Genomic DNA, 9,289 nt, shown 5'->3' on the forward strand with positions numbered 1-9,289 from the left:
TGGACATCGGCGTGGCCGACGTGGCCCGCAGCCTCACTCCGGCGAACGTGATCGGACACGGGTGGTCCGGCGCGGTGTACCGTGCCAACATCCCGTCGTCCGGCGTCACGGTCGCCGTGAAGAAATTCCAGTCATGCGACGAGGCGTCCGTGGAGGCGTTCGCGTGCGAGATCAGCGTGCTGCCCCGGGTGCGCCACCGCAACATCGTCCGGCTGCTGGGATGGGCGTCCAACCGCCGGACGCGACTCCTCTTCTACGACTACCTCCCGAACGGCACTCTCGGCGGCCTTCTGCACGGGGGCGCGACCGGCGCCGCCGTCGTGGAGTGGGAGGTGCGGCTCGCGATCGCCGTGGGCGTGGCCGAGGGCCTCGCTTACCTCCACCACGACTGCGTGCCGGGGATCATCCACCGTGACGTCAAGGCCGACAACATCCTCCTCGGCGACCGCTACGAGGCTTGCCTCGCCGACTTCGGCCTGGCACGAGTCGCCGATGACGGCGCCAACTCGTCGCCTCCGCCGTTCGCCGGATCCTACGGCTACATCGCTCCCGGTAAGCATTCCGCCGTCCCTTCAAAAAATCACGGCAATTCCAACTCTGCTACTCAGTTAAAATTCATTCTCCAGATGTACTACCGGATTAACATTTGTCGTCATGATTTGATGCAGAGTACGGCTGCATGACCAAGATCACAACCAAGAGCGACGTGTACAGCTTCGGCGTGGTGCTGCTGGAGATGATCACGGGGCGGCGCACGCTGGACCCGGCGTTCGGCGAGGGGCAGAGCGTGGTGCAGTGGGTGCGCGACCACCTGTGCCGGAAGCGCGACCCGGCGGAGATCGTGGACGCGAGGCTGCAAGGCCGGCCGGACACGCAGGTCCAGGAGATGCTGCAAGCCCTCGGCATCGCGCTGCTCTGCGCCAGCCCGCGCCCCGAGGACCGGCCGACCATCAAGGACGTGGCGGCGCTGCTACGCGGCATCCGGCACGACGACGGCCCCGACGCGCGGAAGGCCGGGAATGCAGAGCGGGCCGATGCGAAGAAGCCCATCTCACCCACCAAACTTATGGCTCTCACCAGGCCGGTCCAAACCCAGGCCCAGGTCCAGGCCCGAGCGAGTTCAGGTTCCCTGGGCCTACTCAACAACCGGGACGGATAGTTTAGCCTCAGGCGACTTGGCGGGCCCACTAGCGGTGCGATGTTGACAATGCAACCTTGTGTACTTTAGGGGACCCGTAGAAATTATGTATGTGTCCTTATTCACTTTTGAGGTGAGTGCAAGGGGGTGTGTCGTTTTGCTAGGTGCACGCTCTCTGGGTACAAATGTTGTTTCCTTCCGTAGGGATTTAGTGATCATAGGATACCATCTCTAGATGGTCCAGCAGGGTCATGACAGGTCAATAATTTTGTGTACCATAAAATGGGGTATAATGCAATGGAAGTTTGTGTATATTATCCAATTCATAATAATTGGCTATGAGACCAATGAAGATGTTTGTCAAAGGGAGCACATGCCACCTATTATTCCTACTGTCTCGTTTCTCTTTCTTTAGGTCAATGGTCCAACACTGGTTTGTTCTCCATTACATTACCCAGATGCGTTTTCAGAAGTTGTGGATCAGTTTGTACAAATGGGACCTGCATTTCTGGATTGAACTGTCTAACTGATTGGGCCATTATAGGCTAGCAACATGGGATAAGAGATGATACCCCATGCATTGTTGAGGTAATCTTGTTAAAATAAATGCGCAATTAGGTGCTACATAAATACCTAACATAAATAAAACTAAAGTGTGAGAGTATTATAGGTCGGATTTGCTAATTCTCTGAGGATTAACAAAGTCTCATCTAACTCATACACCAATCGTGTTAGAGATACGACACACAATCAAAACGACAAAGAACGAAAACAAGCGAGGGACATGAGATTTTAGCGTGGAAAACCCCTTCAACACGAAGGGGAAAAACACAGGCGCCAGCCAGCCAAACTTCACTATATTGGGGTAGGTTACAAACGTCGGGGATTTGCAACTAATCAACTATCCTGTGCAGCGGCTTACAAGAGGTATATATAACACCAACGACAGGCCTCGCTCCGCTCGCTCGTCAGAAGTTAGCCTCCCTCTTTATACTTGAATTTGAAGCATAACATAACAAACTCCACCTTGAGACAAATTCCATCATGTAGCATGAATGAGAACCTCCTCCCTGAACAACAAAGAAAACACTTTTGGCGCCAAACAACCACTAGGGCTAATGAGTTATACCAACTAAGTCTGAGCAAAGCTCAAACTTAGCAACAGGAACTGGCTTTGTCAACATATCAGCAGGATTATCATGAGTACTAATCCTGCATACCCTCAGTTTACCTTACTCAACAATGTCTCGGACATAATGATATTTGACATTAATGTGCTTTGTTCTCTCATGGAACATCTGATCCTTAGTCAGGTATATGTCACTTTGAGTGACACAAAACAAGTTAATGCAATAATTATCTCCACAAAGGTCAGGATACAAACCTTTCAGCCAAACTGATTCTTTACATGCTTCTGCAATAGCCATGTATTCTGCTTTAGTGGTAGACTGGGCAACTACTGGCTGAAACGCTGCCCTCCAACTCACGGTGCAACCACCAATTGTGAACACATAGCCTGTAAGGGACCTCCTCTTGTCCAAATCGCTGGAAGCAAAATCTGAATCCACATAGCTAGCTAGTCCCTCACCAGTTCTGCCGAATTTCAAACAAGCATTGGAAGTGCCACGAAGGTACCTGAAAATCCACTAAACATCTGTAACGCCCTCGATGCGGCTATATCTCCCACGTGTCGAAGCACGACTTAGAGGCATAACCGCATTGAAAGCAATGTCGCAAGTGAGGTAATCTTCACACAACCCATGTAATACATAAGGGAAAAAGATACATAGTTGGCTTACAATTGCCACTTCACACAATTACATGAATAAAGCATTACAACATCCAAGTACAATCAAGGTCCGACTACGGAACCAAAATAAAAGAAGAACCCCAAATGCGACAAGGTCCCCGATCGACCCCAACTGGGCTCCACTACTGATCAACTAGAACGAAACAACACAAAGGACAAGATCTTCGTCGAGCTCCTCCTGAGCTTGGTTGTGCATCTGCATGGTTCATCAGCACCTGCAAGCTGGTTTTGGAAGTATCTGTGAGCCACGGGGACTCAGCAATCTCGCACCCTCGCGATCAAGACTATTTAAGCTTATGGGTAAGGTAAAAAGGTATGAGGTGGAGCTGCAGCAAGCGACTAGCATATATGGTGGCTAACATACGCAAATGAGAGCGAGAAGAGAAGGCAAAGCACGGTCGATAAAAGCATGATCAAGAAGTGATCCTAGAACAACCTACGTCAAGCATAACTCCAACACCGTGTTCACTTCCCGGACTCCGCCGGAAAGAGACCATCACGGTTACACACGCGGTTGATGCATTTTAATTAAGGTCAACTTCAGGTTTTCTACAACCGGACATTAACAAATTCCCATCTTCCCATAACCGCGGGCACGGCTTTCGAAAGTTCAAATCCCTGCAGGGGTGTCCCAACTTAGCCCATGACAAGCTCTCATGGTCAACGAAGGAATAGACCTCCTCCCGAGACATTCCGATCAGACTCGGTATCCCGGTTCTTCAAGACACTTCGACAAGTTAAAACAAATCCAGCAACACCACCCAGATGTGCCGACAAATCCCGATAGGAGCTGCACATATCTCGTTCTCAGGGCACACCAGATGAGCAAGACGTCGGGTAGGCCATCCCAGAGTTGCCCCTGGTAGCCCCGAACATCGCTCGGTTGGACCAACACTCAGAGGAGCACTGGCCCGGGGGGGTTAAAATAATGATGACCCTTGGGCGCGCGACCCCCAAGGGAAAAGAAAAGGCTATGTGGCGAATGGTAAGACCAATGTTGGGCATTGCTGGAAGAGTTTTACTCAAGGCGAACTGTCAAGGGGTTCCCATCATTACCCAACCGCGTAAGGAACGCAAAATCCGGGAACATAACACCGATATGACGGAAACTAGGGCGGCAAGAGTGGAACAAAACACTAGGCATAAGGCCGAGCCTTCCACCCTTTACCAAGTATATAGATGCATTAATTAAATAAGATATATGGTGATATCCCAACAAGTAAACAAGTTCCAACAAGGAACAACAACTCCATGTTCCAACAAGGAACATACTCTAATCTTCACCTCCAACTAACAACGCTATAAGAGGGGCTGAGCAAAGCGGTAACATAGCCAAACAACGGTTTGCTAGGACAAGGTGGGTTAGAGGCTTGGTTCAACAATATAGGAGGCATGATAAGCAAGTGGTAGGTATCGCAGCATAGGCATAGCAAAAGAGCGAGCAACTAGCAAGCAAAGATAGAAGTGATTTCGAGGGTATGATCATCTTGCCTGAAATCCCGCAAGGAAGAAGAACGAGTCCATGAAGAAGACAAACGGAACGTAGACTAACGGGTCCTCACAACGCGACGTTATTGGAACCAACCTGAAGAAGCAAACACCGGAAAAGAAGCACACAACATAGTAAACAACCAACACATGAACAAGGTATGATATGCGGGATGCGGTATGCGATGCATATGCATGATTTGACAAGGAATGATTGAACCTCGCCTCAACTTGGAAATCCAAGTGTGCCACTGGAAAGGTGAGATGAAATCGCTTGAAAACGATATAAAGATCATCGGAATCGGAGTTACGGTGTGGAAATGGCAAGCAATTCAAATATGACCACGTTCTGCGATTTACAACAAGTAGCCATCTAAAAGCAACAAGATGAACATGCTACAGCACTCAAACATGGCAACAAAACACATGGCAGGGATACATTCATGAAGCTTAACAAAAGATGAACACTCAGCTACGGCCAAATCATCCATTAACAGGTTCAAACAAGCATGGCAAAAATGCATTTGGCAAACAGATTTCAGACTTTGTGAAATTAACACTTGTCTGGAATTTCAGATCAGATAGCACTCTTTGGAGCAACAAAACTACATGCTACAGGACCTGAACATGGCAAAGTAAAGCATGTCATGGAGCTACTCAAAGAGCTTAACAAAAGTCCCTTAGTGACCTTGAGCCAAAAGGGATCAGAAAATACAATTGCAGGCATGTGAACATGGCAAAAACATAATCAGACTCTCAGACTTAGTGAAAAACTGGAGCATGCAAATCAGATATCAAGTAGGCATGTTAACGAGCTCGATGCACTCACTACAGAGCAAGGCATGACAATCTAAGCATACACCCAACAAGAATACACAAAATACAAGCTAGACATGGAAAGAACAATAACATGGCATGCACGGATCAACTACAACATCCTCGGCAAAATCGCTAACAAGTAGACAATCTGCCCAGATTCACGAAACAGCAAAAGTAGAGCTCGATTGACTCAAGCTAGGTTGCTCCATAATTGCAAACAAAGACATTGATGGATAGAGCACTACAAGATTACAAAACATCCTTACTGATCATCCTCAAAAGAGGCACGGATCACTAGGAAACAACATGAACATATGGCATCATGAAATGAACAGATCAAGGACTTAGTGGAAATGCTAAGTCCCTGAAATCAGCATTACCAAGTGCCTCACTTTGCAAGCTTGTGCTAGTCACCACACACATCACAAAAATACATGGGTTGCACCTCTGGAAAGATGGCAAAACCCTTAACAAAACATATGTAGAGCTCATGGGCATATCATGCACACAATAATCATGGCAAAAATGACAAATATCTAAATGGAGCAGCAGATCTGACAAATAACTCAAGTAGCACTCTTCTAACAGCATTTCGGGCATCAAGATGAACTCAAATGAAAATGACGCAATGTAATGAAATGATCTACTCTCTGAGACAAACATATTGATATGCTAAATGCCCAAAACGGAGCTACGGATGCGGAGTTACGACATGATGAACATGGGCATATGAAACATGGAAATCTCGGGGACTTGGTGAAATTTATACCACCGGAAAAGTCAACGGCGGACGGGGATATCCAAGACGGAGCGGATCGGGACGAGGGGAGGCGTTTGGTTCGTGAACCGGTGGATCTGGTCCCGATCCGCCAGATCCACCGGAGGTGAAGACGAGGCGGCGCCCGGAGGTTGACGCGGCGGAGGCGGCGGAGGTCGCCGGCGAGTCGGCGGTCGGGCGCGGCTCGCGGAGGCAGGGGCACGGGGTGCCTGCGGCTAGCGGCGGAGGAGGAGGCGGCTCGCCGCTCGGGCGGAGGCGGCGCGCCGGCGAAACGGCGGGAGCGGCTGGAGCGGCTCCGGCGGAGCTCATCGCCGGCGGAAGGTCGGCGAAGGCGGCGACGGCGAGGCGCACTGGAGGCGGCCGGGAGCGCGCGGACGCTCGGGCGGCGGCGCGAGGGAACGGGCCCTGCGGGCCCGAGATGGGCCTAGCGGCCGCGGCAGCGGGCGGAGGCGGAGTGCCACGTGGCGAAGCCAGATTGGCTGCGGGCGGCGGCGTAGAGGACCAAGGCTGCTTGGCAAGTCTCGGTCCAATCCGAAAATGTTTAATCCCCACACACGAGAAGAAGGTAGAAATGACCACCGGAGGAGAACGGAGCGCCGGAATGCAAAACGGACAACGGGGAAAAAGCTCGGATGCATGAGACGAACACGTATGCAAATCAAATGCACATGATGACATGATATGAAATGCATGACATGCAAGCAATGACAAGGCAACAACAGCAAATAACTGGACGACACCTGGCACATCGGTCTCGGGGCGTTGACTGAAGGAAATATTCCCTAGAGGCAATAATAAAGTTATTATTTATTTCCTTGTAATCATGATAAATGTTTATTATTCATGCTAGAATTGTATTAACCGGAAACATAATACATGTGTGAATACATAGACAAACAAAGTGTCACTAGTATGCCTCTACTTGACTAGCTCGCTAATCAAAGATGGTTATGTTTCCTAACCATGAACAATGAGTTGTTATTTGATTAACGAGGTCACATCATTAGTTGAATGATCTGATTGACATGACCCATTCCATTAGCTTAGCACCCGATCGTTTAGTATGTTGCTATTGCTTTCTCCATGACTTATACATGTTCCTATGACTATGAGATTATGCAACTCCCGTTTACCGGAGGAACACTTTGGGTGCTACCAAACGTCACAACGTAACTGGGTGATTATAAAGGAGCATTACAGGTGTCTCCAAAGGTAGATGTTGGGTTGGCGTATTTCGAGATTAGGATTTGTCACTCCGATTGTCGGAGAGGTATCTCTGGGCCCTCTCGGTAATACACATCACATAAGCCTTGCAAGCATTACAACTAATGAGTTAGTTGCGAGATGATGTATTACGGAACGAGTAAAGAGACTTGCCGGTAACGAGATTGAACTAGGTATTGGATACCGACGATCGAATCTCGGGCAAGTAACATACCGATGACAAAGGGAACAACGTATGTTGTTATGCGGTCTGACCGATAAAGATCTTCGTAGAATATGTAGGAGCCAATATGGGCATCCAGGTCCCGCTATTGGTTATTCACCGGAGATTTGTCTCCGTCATGTCTACATTGTTCTCGAACCGTAGGGTCCGCACGCTTAAGGTTTCGATGACAGTTATATTATGAGTTTATGAATTTTGATGTACCGAAGGAGTTCGGAGTCCCGGATGAGATCGGGGACATGACGAGGAGTCTCGAAATGGTCGAGACGTAAAGATTGATATATTGGAAGCCTATATTTGGATATCGGAAGTGTTCCGGGTGAAATCGGGATTTTACCGGGTTACCGGGAGGTTACCGGAACCCCCCGGGAGCCATATGGGCCTTCATGGGCCTTAGTGGAAAGGAGAAAGGGGCAGCCCAAGGTGGCTGCGCACCTCCCCCCTCCCCTAGTCCTATTAGGACTAGGAGAAGGTGGCCGGCCCCCCTCTCTCTCTTTCCCCCCTTGGGAATCCTAGTTGGAATAGGATTGGGGGGGGGGAGTCCTACTCCCGGAAGGAGTAGGACTCCTCCTGCGCCCTCCTCCTTGGCCGGCGCCCCCTTCCCCTTGGCTCCTTTATATACTGAGGCAGAGGCACCCCAGAAACACACAAGTTGATCCACATGATCTATTCCTTAGCCGTGTGCGGTGCCCCCTGCCACCATATTCCTCGATAATACTGTAGCGGAGTTTAGGCGAAGCCCTACTGCTGTAGTTCATCAAGATCGTCACCACGCCGTCGTGCTGACGGAACTCTTCCCTGACACTTTGCTGGATCGGAGTCCGGGGATCGTCATCGAGCTGAACGTGTGCTCGAACTCGGAGGTGCCGTAGTTTCGGTGCTTGATCGGTTGGATCGTGAAGACGTACGACTACTTCCTCTACGTCGTGTCAGGGATCGGTCGGATCGGGAAGACGTACGACTACTTCCTCTACGTTGTGTCAACGCTTCCGCTGTCGGTCTACAAGGGTACGTAGATCACACTCTCCCCTCTCGTTGCTATGCATCACCATGATCTTGCATGTGCGTAGGAATTTTTTTTAAATTACTACGTTCCCCGACAGTGGCATCCGAGCCTAGGTTTTATGTGTTGATGTTATATGCACGAGTAGCACACAAGTGAGTTGTGGGCGATATAAGTCATACTGCTTACCATCATGTCATACTTTGGTTCGGCGGTATTGTTGGACGAAGCGGTCCGGACCGACATTACGTGTATGCTTACGCGAGACCGGTTCTCCCGACGTCCTTTGCACAAAGGTGGCTAGCGGGTGACAGTTTCTCCAACTTTAGTTGAACCGAGTGTGGCTACGCCCGGTCCTTGCGAAGGTTAAAACAGCACCAACTTGACAAACTATCATTGTGGTTTTGATGCGTAGCTAAGATTGATTCTTGCTTAAGCCCGTAGCAGCCACGTAAAACTTGCAACAACAAAGTAGAGGACGTCTAACTTGTTTTTGCAGGGCATGTTGTGATGTGATATGGTCAAGACATGATGCTAAATTTTATTGTATGAGATGATCATGTTTTGTAACCGAGTTATCGGCAACTGGCAGGAGCCATATGGTTGTAGCTTTATTGTATGCAATGCAATCGCACTATAATGCTTTACTTTATCACTAAGCGGTAGCGATAGTCGTGGAAGCATAAGATTGGCGAGACGACAACGATGCTACGATGGAGATCAAGGTGTCGCGCCGGTGACGATGGTGATCACGACGATGCTTCGAAGATGGAGATCACAAGCACAAGATGATGATGGCCATATCA

This window comes from Triticum urartu, chromosome 1, assembly GCF_003073215.2.
Source record: "Triticum urartu cultivar G1812 chromosome 1, Tu2.1, whole genome shotgun sequence".
In the NCBI taxonomy this organism is placed as follows: Eukaryota; Viridiplantae; Streptophyta; class Magnoliopsida; order Poales; family Poaceae; genus Triticum; species Triticum urartu.